This window comes from Rhipicephalus microplus, chromosome 10 (genome assembly GCF_043290135.1).
Source record: "Rhipicephalus microplus isolate Deutch F79 chromosome 10, USDA_Rmic, whole genome shotgun sequence".
NCBI lineage: Eukaryota > Metazoa > Arthropoda > Arachnida > Ixodida > Ixodidae > Rhipicephalus > Rhipicephalus microplus.
The window spans coordinates 27,389,099-27,408,816 of record NC_134709.1 but is presented as its reverse complement, the minus strand read 5'-3'; positions in this window follow the sequence as shown (position 1 = coordinate 27,408,816).

Sequence of the window (19,718 nt, the reverse complement as noted above, 5' to 3'; positions counted from 1 at the left end):
AAAAGCTTTAATCTTGAAGGCCTGGTTAGATCGATCGAGAAGACAAAAAAAGTGGATCTTGATATAATTTTTATGGCAAAGACGCATAAAGAGAACGCCCTTTCAGAGTGACCATCTCAGAGAATGAATCCTGGCAAAAGTGCATCGCGTTATTTCTACAAAAACATTTGAATTTGATATTTCTTGACAACCAAATTTTGGTGAAAAAGTCGGAACAAGTACTAGACTTTCTTGCAGGCAAGGAAAACGCAGACCTGTTAGCTTTTTCGATCGACGTTAAGGACCTTTATTACACCCTCCCTCAGGCAGAGTTGATGGCGTGTGTATCGGAAGGTATAGACAGAGTAGGAGCAGTTGATTTTCAAAATACTGCCGGTCTGTCGAGTGATCAGTTTTTAGAGCTCCTTTACTTTTATCTTAACTTGACCTATGCGACGTGGAAAGGAAACATTGTAAAGCAAAAGAACGGGATATGTATAGGTTCCTGCCTAGCCCCGTACCTGAGCGACATGTTTTTAGCAAAACGTAACAAGGTCCTTGACGAACGTATGAAGCACACTGACGTTATTGCTGTTTTTAGATATGTAGATGACTATCTGATCGTTGCCAATAATGATCATAACAATTTTGACGCAGTTGTCACTGAAACTCTAACCCTGTACTTGACAGTGTTATCTCCCTTGGTGCTGATGCATGAAGTACCAAATGACAATTTCATAAGATTCCTTGACCTCGGGCTGTATTTTTAGCCAGCAAGAGTATGCTGGAGCTATATATGAACCGCGAGGGAATAAATCGGTTCTTCCGTTCACGTCCGCTCATTCGAAATTGGTAAAGCGTGCGGTGATAAAATCCTGTTTTCAGAATTCACTGATGAAGTCGTGCCACCACAAGCTTGATGAGAGCTTGTGGGCTCAAGCAAAACGTTTATTGAACTCTGGCTACCCCTTGCACTTGTTGACCGCTGTCGCCGAATGTATAAGCAGAAAAGGAAGGGCAAACGGCAAAGACCAGGCTACCGCCACTAAGGCAGGCAATGTCGCTGTAGTGCCTTACATGCATGCCATTTCGCATAACTTGCGAAGGATAGCAAGGAAGGCGGGTGCGGATGTAGTGTTTTCTGCTCCCGAAAAGTTGCAAGGAATGTGCAAAAAGGTCAATGCAGAAAGTAGCGGGAAACAGGATTGTAAGATTAAGCACCGGGAGAAATTTGTGAATGGTTGTTGTGGTGTTGTCTATAGCACTCCTTTGACTTGCGGTTGCGAATACATAGGCCAATCTGGAAGGTGTGTGAATGAAAGACTAAAGGAGCACAAGTACAATGTAGAAAGAGCTGTATGTGGTCATTTGGCCCTTCACTGTCAGAGGTGCGGTTGCGTCCCAATGTTCCAAAACACCCGTATACTCTTTAAGGCCCGTGACAGAACCACACGTGAAATTATTGAAGCTTTTGAAATAGACAAAATGAAAGAAAAATGGGTGAGTGTGGCTTCCATAGCATTATCATCTGAAGAAAAGAAGTATCTGGAATCTTCACTTTGATTGATTGATTGATATGTGGGGTTTTACGTCCCAAAACCACTCTATAATTATGAGAGACGCCGTAGTGGAGGGCTCCGGAAATTTAGACCACCTGGGGTTCTTTAACGTGCACCCAAATCTGAGCACACGGGCCTACAACATTTCCGCCTCCATCGGAAATGCAGCCGCCGCAGCCGGGATTCGAACCCGCGCCCTGCGGGTCAGCAGCCGAGTACCTTGGAATCTTCACTTTGACGGGCTAGTGTAGATTGTCGCTATCGGTGATGACACGTGCATGGGCTGTGCTGTATTCTTGACGTGACAATATCCAGGTTTTATCGGTCTACTGTTGTGTAAAACAGCGTGTGTGATCGCAAATAAAACATTAGTTGCAAGTTAGCGCTGTGTGTGTGCATCTCTCCTTTGTGTGTGTCCTTGTCGTGGTGCGCTATACCAGTGAAAATGATGAATCTCAACCAACTAGCCCGGCAACGTGCATAGCTGATTTACTTTGCCACGTGGTGCGCTAGCAACCGGGAATCCGTTAAGCAGCGCGATTGACACTTTTGTACTCGTCGTCGACGCTGGTGGTGGCGTCGTGCGATATTTTCTGGTCCTTGTAAGCGCTTAGCGATTCTTTACACGTGTGATTGCTTTTGTTGCGCGATGTGAAATGTCGTCGCCACGTTATGTGTTGGCCGGGCATCTTCGCGGGAAAAGGCGGCTGTGTGCTCTTGAAAATCGATACGTCGGGACTTTGCCAAACCAACGCCTCCTCCAGGAAGATGCCTGCCGCATGATAAAAAAAAACAGCTGCCAAACCCTTTCCCTCCTTCATTTTGAAAATGTTCTCGGTCGCTAGCGTCACCTGTGGCGGACGGTGCAACAACGCAACACTTTGCATAGCCTCTGAAACAGTGGTGCACAGTTGCAGGTCTCGAACAAATCTCGACTGACGCGCCCCTATGGGCAGCAGATGAAAAACGCTTAGCTGGTACCGCCCGTCGCCGTGATAATAGTGTCGGTCGCGAGCGCCACCGCACGGAGCTTGTTTAAAACTGAAGGCAGGCCAACTCCGCTGGGAGCGCGAGCCATTCCTCGGGCATCTTTCTAGAGGAGGCGTTGGCCAGACATGCCGTGGCGGTATGTGCGCGCCATTAGAGAGTTATGGTATGCCGGTGTTACCGGGTGTGCTGTGATACCGGAATCGAAGTGCGCATGCGCAGCTACGTACGTCACCCGTACCACTTCCCGTACGCGCGGTATTTTTCAGATTTCACGTTACCGTGGTAGCGTAGGTGTACGTAAACAGGGCGGCGCTCTCGGACGCCCGCTTCGAAGTGATTTTGGCGCAGTTTTTGAAAGACTCGTCTTGTTCGCAGCAAACGACTGTTTAAAGTGGCTTCGCTCGCCTTCAGTTAGCTTCGATGACCGAGTATTACGGATGAGTTGCCGTAGTTTTTTGAGAGAGCTTCCCATTTCGAACGCGTCTATGCCTAACTACAAGATCGATATAAACAAATCGGTAACATAGATGTTTTCGCGTTTAGTGCGTGGTTCACATATATTTACTTTTATTATCACTAAAATAAACTCCTAACAACGCTTCGCGTGGTGGCATAGGCAAACATTCTCGTTTTCTATTCATTTTCACTGTTTATTTTAATAACTTATAGTATAGGTGACGCCACCATCTCAGCTGGAGCACGTAAACGCTATCCCGCTAAACTATAAGACGCTGACCACAACGAACGTTTGCTGCACGGTAACGTCATTCCCTTAACCTACGCTAACGCTAAACTATAACTGTCTATTGTTGGCGGTCGGCGACCTTGCCTCCACGAATGTTCCAGGCAAGTGCTTCGTTTCTTTTCTTTCTTTTTTTTGTTGGCGTTTGTCTCTTGCGTCAGGTGTTATCGCTTTATGTATTGGGCCGTTTACCGCTAAATGAAATGTCGCAGCGCACGGAGGCCGCTCGCCACTTTTCGGCGCGCGAAGTTCGGCTGCGGCAAACTTTGCGCTCTTTCGACGTCGTCAAATCTTCTCGGAGCGACACGTTCGCGCGGTCAAAATGCGCCTTCCACGGCGCGCCCTTCGCTGATATATATGTCGGCCGTTCGTTCCCACGTGCGTTGCTGTGTGCCTCCATGGAAGTAAAAACAGCGCAAAAATAACGACAAGGACAGAGGAAAAGACGACACCGCGCCGATCTGTCCTTGTCGTTATTTTTGCGCTGTTTTTACATCCCAAGTATATTGATTGATATGTGGGGTTTAACGTCCCAAAACCACCATATGATTATGAGAGACGCCGTAGTGGAGGGCTCCGCAAATTTCGACCACCTGGGGTTCTTTAACGTGCACCCGAATCTGAGCACACGGGCCTACAACATTTCCGCCTCCATCGGAAATGCAGCCGCTGCAGCCGGGATTCGAACCCGCGCCCTGCGGGTCAGCAGCCGAGTACCTTAGCCACTAGACCATTACATCCCAAGTATGAACCACAAACTAGCCCAACTTTCGCTATTGTTGCTGTGTGCGTTTCTCCAAAGCACATCACGTCCTAAGCTCTCGCTTTTGTTCTTTTTTTTTGTTTAAAAGCGACCATAAGCGTGTTTCACATGAATATACATGGGGTCTTCGTAGTGGTCGTATGTTAGAGGACTACCGCCGATCGTTCTACCGCCTTAATACACCCGCCGCGGTGGTCTAATGGTTACGACCGGTGTTCGACTGATGACCCGCAGTTCGCGGAAATAGATCGCGACCACATTTTCGATGGAAGAGAAAATGCTCGAGTCCTGTGTATTTAGATTTTGGGGGCACGTTAAAGAACCCTGGGTTGTCGTAACTGAACCTCGCAACTTGTTAATATTACGGCTGTCGCATATGCAACAGCGCTTGTGCCAAGGTGTTTACAGCCGGTGGCAGGGCCTAGCGGCCGGGACACGCTCCGATCTTCCACTGTGTACAGTGATTTTTGTCGGGACCGTGAAATGTGTAATACACTGATACAGATAAAGGTGTACCTGAGTTCGTATAGTTGGGCAGGACAGCTGTGCTTCAGTCAGGTACCAAAGTCCAGAACTGGTCCACCTGGGGTCAAATAACTGTAGAACGCCTGTGGTTCAAGCAGCACGCAGAATTAACACAAGTAAGAGAAAACAAGCAAACAAAACGCTACCTGGCACTGCTTGTTAGGTCGCGTTTTCTCTGCATTGCCATGTTTCGTGCACTGCTTAACACGCACTTGATGATGGTCTTTGAAGTGTTCTGTTTCACGTTTTTCAAGTGCTACTTCCTCCCCACGATAATAACAAGGATTTCTTAAAACGATGCTGCAGAACTGTGAACGTTATCAGGGCCCGTCGGGCAATCTGTAACGCACTGCCCCTATAGTTTCTGGAATTATGGTTATGTGCGCAGCAAGAGTCGTATACATATGCCGAGAAGCATAGTGTACGTTGTTGCTCAACAGAAATGTTCTGATCGCTTGTTTTTTCCGACCACATTATTTTCAGGAGTAAACAAAGCGCCTAAGTGGCAGTTAGAGAACCTTTAAAATGTCACAAGCTGCTTAGCGACACCTGTTTTTTTTGTTCAAATGAAAAGCAATGTTCTGTCGAATGGGTCGACATTATTTATTTTGCATTCAGCAGCAGGAGTGGTGTGTGCGCAGCACACGCAGACAGGACCAGTGCAAGTTGAAGCAGCAATGTAAAACGTACAAACACACATACGATATGGAACATCAGTTCCTAGTGTGTATGTACATTCAATATGATAAAATGCCATGATTTGAAAACATAAGCGGAATAAACATTCCTATTAAACAACAGAGTTTTTCACGGTACTGGTGTTCCACACCTGCCCACAATTTACCAAAATCTTGCGTCAATTTTTGCAAATTAGGTTACCGATAAACTAAAGGTACTTTATGGTTTTTGAAAGAAAGATATTTCCTTTAAAACACGAAAAAAATTCGGGAAAGCTTCGTCAAGTACAGATAAGCCCATTGAACGAAACCAGCTGTTTACCATTCTGGGGAGACGACAAATAAACGTTAAGAGAAATAGGAAATCTGACAGCAGTACCTTGAAGAACTTGTTAATGGGATAATCGGTACAAGACTCGGAGGAGAATTTTAGATGCTCAAGCACCACAAACAGAAAAACACTGCAAAACAGCGTCACGATGCTCTCTTCCTGTGCTTCGTATTGTCTAAATTTTTTTAAGGTGGCAGAAGATTTGAAAGGCTTTGTTTTCATTCAATAACGGAATAATTTAAGGGCCGCCCGTTTTTAAGCGACCCCTGTTCTTATATTTTTTTAATAACAGAAATGGTGTATCCCCGCTTAAAAATTGATGCTGTGTTAAGGATCTGGCCGTGTTTAGCAAAACACAGACGACGCGCACACAATAAAGGAATCGTGCTGTGTGTGGCGATACAGAAGATCGTTACAGACTTCCGGTGAAACGCGTAGCCTGGTGCTCCTTAATTACAGAATGCCTCCGGCACCGATTTATCAGCAACTTCTACTGTGAACTGACATTTTTTAGAGTGTACCAACGAAAACAGAAATGCTCCAAAGAATTCATGGACATCTTGGCACGAAAAAAAAAATGCAAAGCGAGAGCGAAACAGCTGACCGTCAACTTGTGTTGTTTTCCAGAGACATTGCGCGGGATAATGTAACAGCAAGATATATTCATACGTTTCGTAGCAGTAAAAAAAAATCGCAGCTTATCTACGGAGTGAATGATGATTAGTGGGGCGAAACGTCCGTCCATGCAATCGTGCGTGCGTCTGTCTGGCGACAAGTATGAGCTGCCACAGCCCTCCACATTCGCAGCTCTGCTTCGTTTATGCCCCGCCAACGAATCGACATATACATCGATGATCCAGGAGACAGAGAGGCACTCGTTTCTCGCGCACCCAGGCGGCGACGAGCACGAGCCGCCGCTGCCTTTCGCGTCCGCCGCTCCGCTTCGTCCATGCCCCACCAACGATCCGACACGTACGGTGACGATCCAGGAGAGGCACTCCTTCCCCGCGCACCCAGGCACAGCCCACGCAGCAGCCAGTCAGAGTTGTGGTACAGCGCCATCTAGAACATCTACCCTCAACTGCAGTTTGTACGTACGTCAAGGAGACAGCGGCATCTGTTATACTGTTGGGTAGTCTATCTGTTTGCCGTCTCGCCGGTTACGCCTGACGCAGGACAAGGTTAGACTAAGAGAAGCTTTGCCCCTAAAACCGTTATTTTTTGACACGCTAAGTAGTAGGTGCAAGCCGGGGAAGAAAACATGGAAGATAAATGTTGTGAGTTGTCAAGGCAGGACAAGAAGGGATGCAGTCAATCTTTCCCAGACTGAAATGGCCTTTCAAGCATTCAATCGATTAGAGTACGATCTTGCATAATATATAGTGTGATGTGCTTCAGAACCGCATAGGACAGGTTAGCCTGCTTTATGTATTTCCTGGAATGGTTCCACATTAATCATACATTAGTTCCATCGTTGTAACAGAGTCGATGCATACACTCGAAAAGGTTGTGCTAAGCCCATTGTTATTTCACACTCATTAACAACCTGACGTGAAGCTGATACCGATATTTGGTAGGCTTTACACGTTTATGCTGCTTGTTCCAGTGGTGAAGCTCCTGAGGGTGTGGGTCGTTCCCTCTTACGTTTGTATGTAGTATATCTGCTCCGTTTGTATGTATGTTATTTGTAGTGTGCATGTAGCTACTTTTTATGATACTAATTCATTTATTCGCAATTTCGTCTCGAAACTGTAATGTCATTGCAAAAATTTAATGTTTCTACACGAATTGCCACCACCAAGTTACCACAACTTGTGCCGGCAGGCTATCTATATAATTTTGATGTAGGCTGCAAAGGATCTTTATCATATTGGCCATGCGACAAAACTTCAGAAAATAAAATGTTAAAGCCTCCACCCAATTCACGTTAGACGTGTGGCTTTCTGATTATGAAACCAGTGGCCTTCCGGTTATTAAACGAACATGTGACTGGGGTTGCGCGTTATTTTAGCCCATAGTTGAAATTAAAGGCTTGTTTTCATGTCGGAGACGGTGTAATTGCTCGATTTACCAATTCAGGCAAAGTTAGTTTTTTTGAAGATCATAAACGGTTATCGGTTTTCAAAGATACAAGCGACAATCAGCCTAGTATTTTATGTTGAATGTCACCAAGTGACAGTGGTATTTTGTTTCTGGCAGCCGCGCTGAACTGATCGCAGGGTCATGGGTTGCAACGGAGTGGCGATAGCGGCCCGTCTTAGCCGGCGAAACAGGAACAGTGATATTGAATATCAGTTTATTTTGCCGCAGCTGCCAGAAGGATGACTTGTTATCAACACCGTGTTTTACACGGTTATGTGGTTTGTGCTAGGCCAACAAGGTCGAATATTTCAGGGACGCATTGACGCCAACGGGCTTGCTTGCGGATGTTGTAAGCTTCGTTGCGTACCAGGTTAACCACTTTTCGGCGGTGACATGCAATGATGAGGCTTGAACGAAACGCCTGCTCGCCTTAAAAGAGCTCTAGGTGATGGGGTGGTGCTGCGTCGACGTCGACCCACAGGACCAGCAGGTGCGGCTTTGAATACACTGGCTGCTGCATGGGGTGAGCGAGGAAAGCATTCGGACGGCGCTTTCGGCAAGGCGATGGAAGAAAACCGGGAATGATGGCGTCTGTCGGGCATGTCTGACAAATGTTCAACTACGAGGACAGTGCTCTTGAAGTTAAAGGATGTAGTCAAGGTTGAAGACCTTCAGCATCAGATCAGGGATTGATGGGCAACTGGCATTGTTGGACACACCTGGTCGGCCGATGCAATACTCGCGCTGCCAAGGCACATGGCACGTCCGTCTAGACTGCAAAATCCACCGTTCATCCCGCTGCCAACTCTTCGGGCATGTTGAATCCGACAGCGCTTCAACGGTCCCCCGATGAACGAGGTGATTGCTGAGCACGTCATGGATGGGCTCGAGGTGGAGGACGCTGCCAAAGGGGCCGGCAGCCCAGTGGTCCCTATCACTACTTGTGGGGTGGCATCGGCAGACAAACCCAAGTTCCGGATGGTCATCAGCTTTGATTGTATCCGCCATCGCCCCATCAGTGGCCGAGCCTGCGCGGGTCAAGATGGAAATGGTTCCAGATGGGGTAGCCGACACAACAGAGGGTCAGAGAGAAACTGCGGCTGGCAGCGAGGACGAGGTGTGCGTGACCAGCACAACGCTAAAACGTTCTCTCGATAGCACCGGGTGAACTGGACCCACCAACAACCAGGAACCGCCTTCAAGAGAACCGCAAGGGAGGCGGCTTAGTATCAATCCTAAGCCGAAAACCCCTACCGACGGGATGCTGTCGGACAAGGTGAAGGAAAACATCGCCGGGAAGCAGAATGGTCGTGGAAGTGCCCAGCTGAGGATTGGCCGTGAAACGTAAGCCCCATGTTCCAAGCTTACTCTTTTTAGCGAATAAGTTGCCATGACACTGACTCCGTCGTTCAGCATTTAGCGTCAGAGGGTTGGCGGCTAGGCGTAGGCAAATCCAGCTCTTGCGGTTCCCCACAGACTAAGATATAGACACCCTCGCCGTCCAGGAAACTAAAGTAGACGGAGACGGTGGAGAATGTTACCTGCGCAGTCGGGGTGCTGTTTCGGCAACGTTTTTTTCAGCCTACCCAGCTGGAAAAGTACACTTCCTAATTATATAGTGGTATTGAGATACTCAATGATTTTTTTTACTAGACTGAAAAGAAGGCAGTGAACAACCACTAATCGCCGAAAAGCATACCTGGTCATTGCTCCATCAACAACAGCACTTTGACATGGGCCACTTGGTGCATATCGGATAGGTTTAGCGCCATTTAGACGCATACAGGACACAGCGCTCCGACACAGCCCTCGTCTGTTTTCCGTATCCTGTCGCCGTCTAAATCGGGCTAAATATATCCGAGTTCATCAACAAGTTCTACAACGCTCACCCAATGCACGGCAGAGCCCGAAAGCTGCGTCTGGGTATTCTTGTGAGCAGGTTCGTACACTCTGTTCGATCACGAGACGCTGAACGAAGACTAGGACTTAACCGGTCTGAAGGGACACTTGTGCGAAGCAGTGAGCGTATTTGTGACGAAGTATTCGTTTGGGAGCTCTATCCTCGCGAATTTTCTAAGCACATCTTCATAGTCACTAGTATTTTGCTGTAAGCTGATCAAGACTCTTTGCCTCTTCCTGATTAACTCCAAGGCCGCATGAGCAGTGCTTTCGAGTCATGCTAATTCGAGCGCCACGCTCTTTCTTGTAGAATTTATTGGTTGAAAGGCCATGCAATCAACAGGCTCCAACTTTTTTCACAGCCCCCAAACAAGCTCGTGCAGCTTTCCTACGCGTGAACAGCCTCTTTCTAGGCGTAGTGACGTTCACTCGACGATCGGCGATGTGACGCAGCTCATCGATTGGTCTAGACCAGGTCTCAACAAACGGTAATGAAGTCAACGTTGCCGATTGCCGAGTTGACGTCACAGCGCGTGGAAGGAAGTTGGTCAGGCGTACGAAAGGTAGCGAGCTTGTTTGGGGGGAGGGAGTAAAAAAAAGTTGGAGCCTGTTTAATGGCGCATTAAAAACGCTATATTTGAAAAAAAAAAACATAATGCATACCTATGACGTGAATGACATGTGGGCAAAGCAATGAGATCGTTTGGTGTTACCCTAATCACCCGTGGCATTGACCAGTCACGCATGTAAATTACTTACAAATATGTCTACTTTTATATACGATGTTTATCGGTCATAAATGACATGTGTCGAGTTGTGACTTCACCTTTTGGCTTAATTAATACTGCTTTATGGTATCGTATCTAGCCATAAGTTGGCCAAGACGAGGTCTGTGCACGTTACCCTGAAGCTGCACGTTGTCCTTCTGCGCTTCTATAGCACGCGTTGAGGTGAGTGCGTCTGCTTCTGGTCATGGACACCTCAGTAGTTTCTTGTGCAAGGTCAGCAGGCCCTCGACCAACTTCAAGGTCTGCGGCTTGTGGGCGCACAACTCTTGTGTGATTATGAACGTTTTCGTCATCTGTGTCGTAATCGTCGTCGTCTAAGGTGGGCACATTGCATGCGCTCGGCTGCGGCGCACAACAACGCCAACGAACAAACCTCGACCTTAAAGAACTTTCTCTTAAAACATGACGCGTTTTGTTGCTGTTTAGAGAGTTTACGGTTTGATTCTTAGGCCACGTCGCTACCACTTTTACGACGGAGGAATGCCTAAGTGTTCATATGCCACACTTTTGGTGTGCCTTGCTCAAACTGAGTGGGCCAACCAGAAATATTCGTAGCTCTTGCATTACCGTGATTTATTACATTCCAGTCATAAATAAACAAATCCTTATAGTGGAGAGAATTCATTCACAAACGCAAACGACGTTTATTGAACCTAACTTTATAATGCTCTTTCAATGAGGCTGTGACACCCAGTCCCACAGTACTGGCAGCTACGTTTTTTTGTTGTTCATATTCACTAAAGACAAAGAACTAACCAGTGCATGGTCACTTGGTTCCTCAACAAACCAGTGCATGGACATAGTGCTTATTCTGTCCTTTTTTTCTTCATCCATGCTCTGGTGTCTCATTTAACTTTATCTGGCATTATATTGTCGTTACAGGGCACTTTATTTGCATGTTTAGCGGTGGTCAAAATTTTTACCGACCACGGGAGCGCGTGTCAGACATTACCGCGGCGTCCTCTGACCGCTACCCCGTCGCGGTAGTCTAGTGGGTAAGCTACTCGGCTGCTGACCCGCAGGTCGCGGGATCGAATCCCGGCTGTAGTGGCTGCATTTCCGATGGAGGTGGAAATGTTGTAGGCCCGAGTGCTCAGATTTGGGTGCACATTAATGAACCCCAGGTGGTCTAAATTTCCGAAGCCCTCCACTACAGCGTCTCTCGTAATCATATTGTCACGCAGCAAAGGACGACGCAGTTGTCTATGAGGAAAACAAGTTTATTGGAGTGAACCTGTGCTCCCCTAACAACTGAAAAAAAAAAATACACAGGCGGCGAAGCAGCGGCCAGCAAAACGACGGGCACGCTAGTGAGCGTCGGCGATCGAATGACGCGGCATCGGCTGTGCGGGAATTTATATCCCTCGGCGCGAGGGTTTCTCGAATAGTCGAATTGTATCGGGAACGCCGTGATAGCGTTTGTTAGAAACGCTGTTCGTTCGAACAGCGCTTCTAACAAACAACGCTTGAAGCGTTGTTTCTATCGAACAACGCCTGAAGCGTTGTTCGATAGCGTTTGTTCGAAACGTTGTGGTAGCGTTTGTTCGAAACGCTGTGAAAACGGCGATAGCACAGGCTGGCGCAGCCAGGCCGAAAAAACAAAACACATATAAACAAACCCAATGCATGGTTCGCGGCATTACCCCCCCCCCCCCCCCCCTCCTCTAAGAGTGCATCGACCCGATGCTAACATAAAGCCCAAACTCCATACGCGCGAAAATGCACGCGACAGCGACGAGCGACGCTATGAGCGACGAAACAGGGCGTTCGCGCGACGTGTCGCGTGCTCGTTTTCGCGCGATCGCTCGGTTCTCCAGATTTGGAAACCGTCGCTCATCGCCCGGAAGTGCTGGGCTCAAGCAGCCAATAGCGAAAAACCGGAAAAGACGAAGACTACATAGGTGCACGTGACCCTGCCCGAGTCACGTATGCGCAACAAGAAATAACGCAATGTTTATTACGCATGCGCATATAAAGATGCTGCAAGGCAATAATAAACACTTTCCGTTCCATTACACAACAATATATTTTATTTTTAAATTGGAAACCGCTCGCTACGCGGCTTTCTTGGTGCGAGTTGACGGCCTCATGCCAGCAACAGTGGAATTCGCTCGCCGAAGCCGTCGCGTGAATGGAGTTTGCCTGCGCGAGCGACTGATCGCGCGACGCCGATCTACGTCGCGTCGCTGTCGCGTGCATTTTCGCGCTTATGGAGTTTGGGCTTAAGGGACAGTCCACACAAATTAAAAGTTCGTCATCGTCCGTAGAAAGGTTTTAAGCGAACCACATGGACGACTTCGGGCCGCGTGCGTCGTCTTGATTTACGGGAGTCCCCATCGGGGATCACTTCGTACGTTAGTTCGCCAACACGTCGTAGAATCTGGTAGGGTCCGAAATAGCGTCGTAGAAGTTTCTCACTGAGTCCACGTCGTCTAATGGGAGTCCAAACCCACACACGATCTCCAGGATGGTACTCGGCGTCTCGGCGTCGGAGATTGTAGCGTCCGGCATCCACCAGTTGCTGGTCCGTTATACGAGCTCGAGCGAGCTGGCGGGCCTCCTCCGCACGTTGGAGGTATCCTTGGACGTCGGCGTTGAGGTCGTCGTCTTCTACGTGCGGAACCATGGCATCGAGCATCGTAGTCGGCCGTCTTCCGTAGACGAGCTCGAACGGTGTCATCTGCGTGGTTTCTTGAATAGCCGTGTTGTACGCAAACGTGACGAACGGGAGGACTTCGTCCCACGACCTATATTCAACGTCGACGTACATAGACAGCATATCCGCGATTGTCTTATTGAGCCGTTTCGTTACTCTATTCGTTTGGGGGTGGTACGCCGTCGTTCTTCGGTGATCTGTGTTGCTGTAGCGTAAGATTCCTTGCATGAGCTCCGCAGTGAAGGTCGTTCCGCGGTCCGGGATTAGGACCTCAGGGGCTCCATGTCGCAGTAGAAGTATTTCGCCTTGATTTTTGTAATCGTGCGAGCTGTTCCGAGATGTCCGGAAGACGGGTCGTCGTGGCACGCTTCCAAAATTTCGTCACGAAGGTCTGCGGGGATGACAAGTAGATAATTCGTTCTCGTTCCGGGGTTGAAATTCTTCTTCACTAGGATGGAGTTCAGATGCTGTTCCGGAGAGCTGACCCCGAAATGGCAGAAGAGAAGAAGGTGCGCTTTCTGATGCGGGGAGTTAAACAAGAGCTCTTCGCTGGACTCATCCGCAACCCCCCTAAGACCGTCGCTGAGTTCGTCACCGAGGCTTCGATGATCGAGAGGACCTTCGATATGCGTTCGCGCCAATACGATAGACCACTCAACACCCTTTCGGTGAACGCGGTAAACGCCCCTGGATTGGCGACGGAAGACTTGCGGGAGACCATCCGCGCCGTCGTTCGCGAGGACCCGAGGAAATTGTTCCCAGCAACGCCGCAGGCCCAAGCCGCCTCCCTCACTGACATCGTCCGCGAGGAGGTTCAGCAAGCACTGGGGAATTCCACGCCGTCGGAAGCATCTTGCGAACCACAAGCGATGACCTACTCCGCTGCTGCTCGTCGACCCCGACCAGATGTCACGCAGCAAAGGACGACGCAGTTGTCTATGAGGAAAACAAGTTTATTGGAGCGAACCTGTGCTCCCCTAACAACTGAAAAAAATACACAGGCGGTGAAGCAGCGGCCAGCAAAACGACGGGCACGCTAGTGAGCGTCGGCGATGGAATGACGCGGCATCGGCTGTGCGGGAATTTATATCCCTCGGCGCGAGGGTTTCTCGAATAGTCGAATTGTATCGGGAACGCCGTGATAGCGTTTGTTAGAAACGCTGTTCGTTCGAACAGCCCTTCTAACAAACAACGCTTGAAGCGTTGTTTCTATCGAACAACGCCTGAAACGTTGTTCGATTGCGTTTGTTCGAAACGCTGTGAAAACGGCGATAACACAGGCCGGCGCAGCCAGGCCGAAAAAACAAAACACAAGTAAACAAACCCAATGCATGGTTCGCGGCATTATGGTGGTTTTGGGGCGTTAAACCCCACATATCAATCAATCAATCTCTGACGGCTCCCTGCGAAGCTCAAGATCACGCACTGCTGCCTGCCTGCTCGTTCGCTCTATTCAATAGTTCACGCACCTGCAGGCCAGAAAGAGCGCAATTTGTCACTTCTGCTGTCACCGCGGAGACATCGAGCGACGATATCGAGGCGAGAACACGTAATCTGTTTTTGCAGAGCGCGCCGCATTCTGCGCCTTATTTCCAAATGCTCCGCTGCCCCGAAAACATCCATATGGTGTCTATTTTTTTTTATAATCGATCATTTGTGATAAGGTTATTCTGCAGATTGGCCTTTCTGCGCTCTTTTGGGGTAAACCACTGCTCTTATTAGTACGCTTTATACATGTACACATTCTCGTATATGTCCTTATACACGTACACACACCCTCGTACACATCTAGCTATCGAGCCGCTGTTGAATGGACACACATAAGTGAACGGAAAACACGTGGTTTATCTCGTCCTCGGGAAATGCAAAGTTAAAAAAGAGCGATCAAATTTTTATGCATATATTCTTGGAGAATTCCGTACAGCTTTAGGCCAAAAATTCGGGAATTCCACGTGTCTTCCCTAAGCGCAGATGAACGGGTGCAAGGCACTTGCGCAGAACGCAGCAAGAAATTGCAGCGTGGATGTCTTCCGTGAATGAAAGCTGATCAGTAACCTTGTCTCAAAGGTCGGTTTTTGAATAACTGACGTCGTATGCATGTTTTCGGCGCAGCGGAGTGTCTGTGACTAAGGCGCAGAATGTTGCGCTCACCGAGCACTGCCAAAAACAGATTATCGCCGCGATATAATCGCTCGGTGTTTTGCGCGGAGACAACACTGCAGGAGTGACACGTAGGACTTCTGTCATCCTGGTGCGCGCGCTGTTAGAGAGAGCGAATGAGCAGGCTGGCAGATAAACAAAAAATCGTAGGATATCCACCGAGTGAATGATGAGTGGGACGAAGCATCCGTCACTCCGTGCGTCACTCCGTCCCTGCGTCTGTCTTACCATCCGTCTGTCCGCGCGCCTGTCCCCGCGTCCGTCCTTCCATCCGCGCGACTGTCCCCGCGTCCGTCCTTCCGTCCACGCGACTGTCCCCGCGTCCGTCCTTCCGTCCGCGCGACACTCCCCGCGTCCGTCCTTCCGTCCGCGCGACTGTCCCCGCGTCCGTCCTTCCGTCCGCGCGACACTCCCCGCGTCCGTCCTTCCGTCCGCGCGACACTCCCCGCGTCCGTCCTTCCGTCCGCGCGACTGTCCCCGCGTCCGTCCTTCCGTCCGCGCGACTGTCCCCGCGTCCGTCCTTCCGTCCGCGCGACTGTCCCCGCGTCCGTCCTTCCGTCCGCGCGACTGTCCCCGCGTCCGTCCTTCCGTCCGCGCGACTGTCCCCGCGTCCGTCCTTCCGTCCGCGCGACTGTCCCCGCGTCCGTCCTTCCGTCCGCGCGACTGTCCCCGCGTCCGTCCTTCCGTCCGCGCGTCTGCCCCCGCGTCCGTCCTTCCGTCCGCGCGTCTGCCCCCGCGTCCGTTCATCCATCCGCGCGTCTGCCCCCGCGTCCGTTCATCCATCCGCGCGTCTGCCCCCGCGTCCGTTCATCCATCCGCGCGTCTGCCCCCGCGTCCGTTCATCCATCCGCGCGTCTGCCCCTGCGTCCGTCCATCCGTCCGTGCATCTAGTGAACACTCCAAGTACCGCCATCTCGCATCTTTTCATCGCGATCGTAATCGCGCGAGATCGTCTCTCTCCTTCCCGGGTGGCACATACCCACTGTCCGGGGTATGTGCTGCCTCTGGCTGTTACGCACAACGACAACGGGGGGAGGCACCAGCCACGCCAACAGGAGCTTCGCACCTAAAAGGGCATGCGTGGGCAGTGCACGCTCTGCAGCTTCGCAGGCGGCCGTCAGAAGGCGCCGCGCTGCTGTGTGGCATTTTGGGGACACACAGCACTTTGGGGACACAATAAGTACGAGGTAGTACGAGGCATCTGGAAAGGGGTAATGGTGCCGGCGCTCACGTTCTCTAACGCCGTATTATGCTTAAAGTCAGATATCCTGTCGGGGCTGGAGGTTAACCAAAAGGCAGTCGGCAGGTTAGCTCTGGGAGCTCACAGTAAGACTACAAACGAGGCTGTACAAGGCGATATGGGTTGGGCTTCATTCGAGGCGAGGGAAGCACAAAGTAAAATACGGTTTGAGGAGCGACTTAGACATTTAGATGAGAAGAACTGGGCAGCCAGAGTGCACAGATACCTGTACTTGAAAAGTGTGGACACCCAATGGCGGAAGAGGACGCGAAAGCTGGCGACTAAATATAACTTGACCGCGGCAAATAAGCAAAGGGGGCCAGTTAAAAAGCAAGTGAGGGAAACAGAGACACTCATGTGGAAAGAGAGGATGGAAAAGAAGGGATCGCTGGGAATCTACAAGGCAAGCAAACAAGAGATCCGGAAAGAGAACTTTTATGACAACAATAAAGGTAGTGCGTTGCTCTTTGAGGCGCGGGCTGGCTGCTTGAGAACTCTAACTTACAGGAGCAAATATTCGTCACAGGATGAGACATGTGTTGGATGTGGCATAAATAAAGAAACAATCGACCACATAGTCATGGAATGCCAAAAGATTCAGCCGGATAGAAATGGGGGGAAGGTCACACTTCCTGAGGCGCTGGGCTTCGCGGTTGATGGAAGCATTAACTGGTCAGCAGTAGGTATTACTAAGCAGCGGCTGGAGTATTGGTGGAGGAAAGGCAGAGAAGTCGATAAAATAACATCCCAGCCAAGAGTAGCGGCTGGGCAAAATTAAAAAGACATCCGAGTTGAGGGACAGAATTTAAACTCGAACTATTAAGGTAGGCTAGATGGCGCATGCCGTCACCCCGATTCAAAGGGGAGGCCTTTAATCATCATCATCATCATCATAATAATACCCAAGAGCTTCAATTTGAAGTTGGACACGCGCTCCAGATTTAGGGGAGGGGGGAAGGTCACTTAAAGTAACACCAAAGAGGGGGAGGAGGGTCATCACTTCTTAACGTGATAGCGTGAAAGAGCACATATTTCTGAAATCGTGGCGTCATTAGTTGTGAGCAAAAAAAATAATCTTTTCTTGACCGAAAAATTGACAAAGATGCAAATAAAATTATTTTGCTATGGGTGGGGATCGAACAACGGGTCGTTTGCGTAGCAAGTAGGTGTTCTTCCACACAACAACGCGTCTGCTTGTGAATGCAATGAAATAACTTCCTGGTCTGCTTCCAAATATATAGAAAGTAAGTTTTATGCTTTGCAAACACACGCGTCCTGTATAAATGCTTCACAATACATAAAATGGGGTCGTAATGCGTTGAACAAGTGTACATTGCCATCGTGCGTCATAGCATAGCATTATCACAATGACTTCACAGTTTAAAGCCAGTCACCCACTAGAAAAGGCACACGTGTTACGGGCACCCTTAAGACCACGTAGTGGGGGCATAGCAAGGTCGAAAATATTTCTTACATTAAGTGTTTGAAGTACGCTCTAGGAACAGAATATTGCTGCCGCGTTCAACTTTTAAATGTGAAGCTTCAGGGTCCCCCCCTTTTTTGTTTTTATTTAGTAGCACAGGAACTCCATCAGAGCGTACTCTTAATGTCTGATCCCAGTGGAACACCTCATTTGTCCTAATCGGTGATAGATGGTAGACAACAGGCACTAAAGGAAGGGTGGAGGGGAGCGCTGACATAGGCTTCGAGGGGGGAGGTATCGCCCCTACCTCCCCCCTGGATCCGTCACTGGCTGCCGTGGTCCACAAAATTTTTGACCGCACTGTACACTCACGAGTACTGCGACTCATTATCGTTCACTCAGGTTCGAAATGCCGTACATTTGGTGTGACTGCTGTGGGAACCGCATGGCACTGGGGTTCGCTTAGAACGGAGAAGAGTCCAAGGTGGGAATTTGTTACACGACGACCATATACAAGTTCCGCATGAAGTGCCACCTGTGCGACAACCACTTTTAAATCAACACCGATCCACAGGCAAGTGGTCATAGTTGCATTCGGAGAATTATGGCTCCTATTTATCTTTTTGTATCTTGTAGCCACCGTTAACTTTAGAACTCAAGCCTGAGTTGTGTTTGTTGTGTCAATTTGTGCTGTTTCTGCGAAGGGCGTGTCCTGCGTGTGATAAGCGCACTTTGCATTATTGTTTCTGCAACGGGAAGTCACGTAAATTGGCTTGTTTTGCCATTTTTATGTGCAGATGCATATCTTTTTGTAGTTTACAATCATTTTGCTGCTGGGACTGAAAACTATAATACAGACATGAAACATGTATGCATTGAGAAAACTCTCAGCTGGCACTTTACGAAATGTATCATTGGTACACAGGTTGTCGTGCAGTAATATTTACTGTGATGGGAACACAACGTGCTAAGAGCTTCCCACGTGAAAAAAGCTGGCTATGGTTGTGTTACACAAAAATACTTGAAACTTATTGGCTCGCTTGCCTATAGGTGTTTTGGTCATTGGTGTAGAATATGAATTATTATTCGCACTATACCACAATTTGGTTTTGCATATATAATCTCAGAAATACATGTACTCGATCACTTCACAGTTAACTTGTTTGTCAAGCCATATTAAATTAAATTTTCTTAATGTGTCGTTTTGTAAAAATTGTTAACCTGCAGTTATAATACAAAACTTGCTCTGGAAAAAGTTACATTGAAATTCTGGTTTGTTACACTCCAAGTGAAAATCATCGGGTCTAAAAAGTGTCAGTTGCTCTGGAAGTAAAGCGAATTTCCCATGGCTTTACTGACAAGGTATTTAGTTATGTTTCTGCATGTGCAAAGTTGAGGCACTAGAAACTTGAAACTTAGCCTTCAGTACTAGAACCTGCGTTGCTCTTTCAACCTGGGGACTGCAGCTTCCTGTGTTTTAGTTCGTTTCTTTTTTTTTAGTCCGGCATCCCTGACTTCCAATCTGTCTGTTTCGAGTGTGGATTACGAAATTATATCGACAGCAAGGCGTTAGGAACGGTGGCGGGACCCAAGTGGGATGTAGCGGGTTGCCCCAGATAGGTAGTTTTTTTGCTCTTCTTCTTTCGTGGAGTGTTTCGCACTGAAACTTTTGATGGACTTGCGTGGGAAGAGGGACATGGGAGTGCAATGCGGAACAGTATTGTGCGTCCCTCATCGGGTTGTAGTTGTAAAAGTTTATGCCGCTTCTGTGGTGCCCTGCACACACTGGTAAGAAAGGAAATGACACAGCGGCCGCTCTAGCTCGTGATCTTGCTAACCAAACAGAGTGCCAGGTTCTCGCAATTGTACCCTGCTTTGATGCCTCAAATGACAATTCTTTAAAA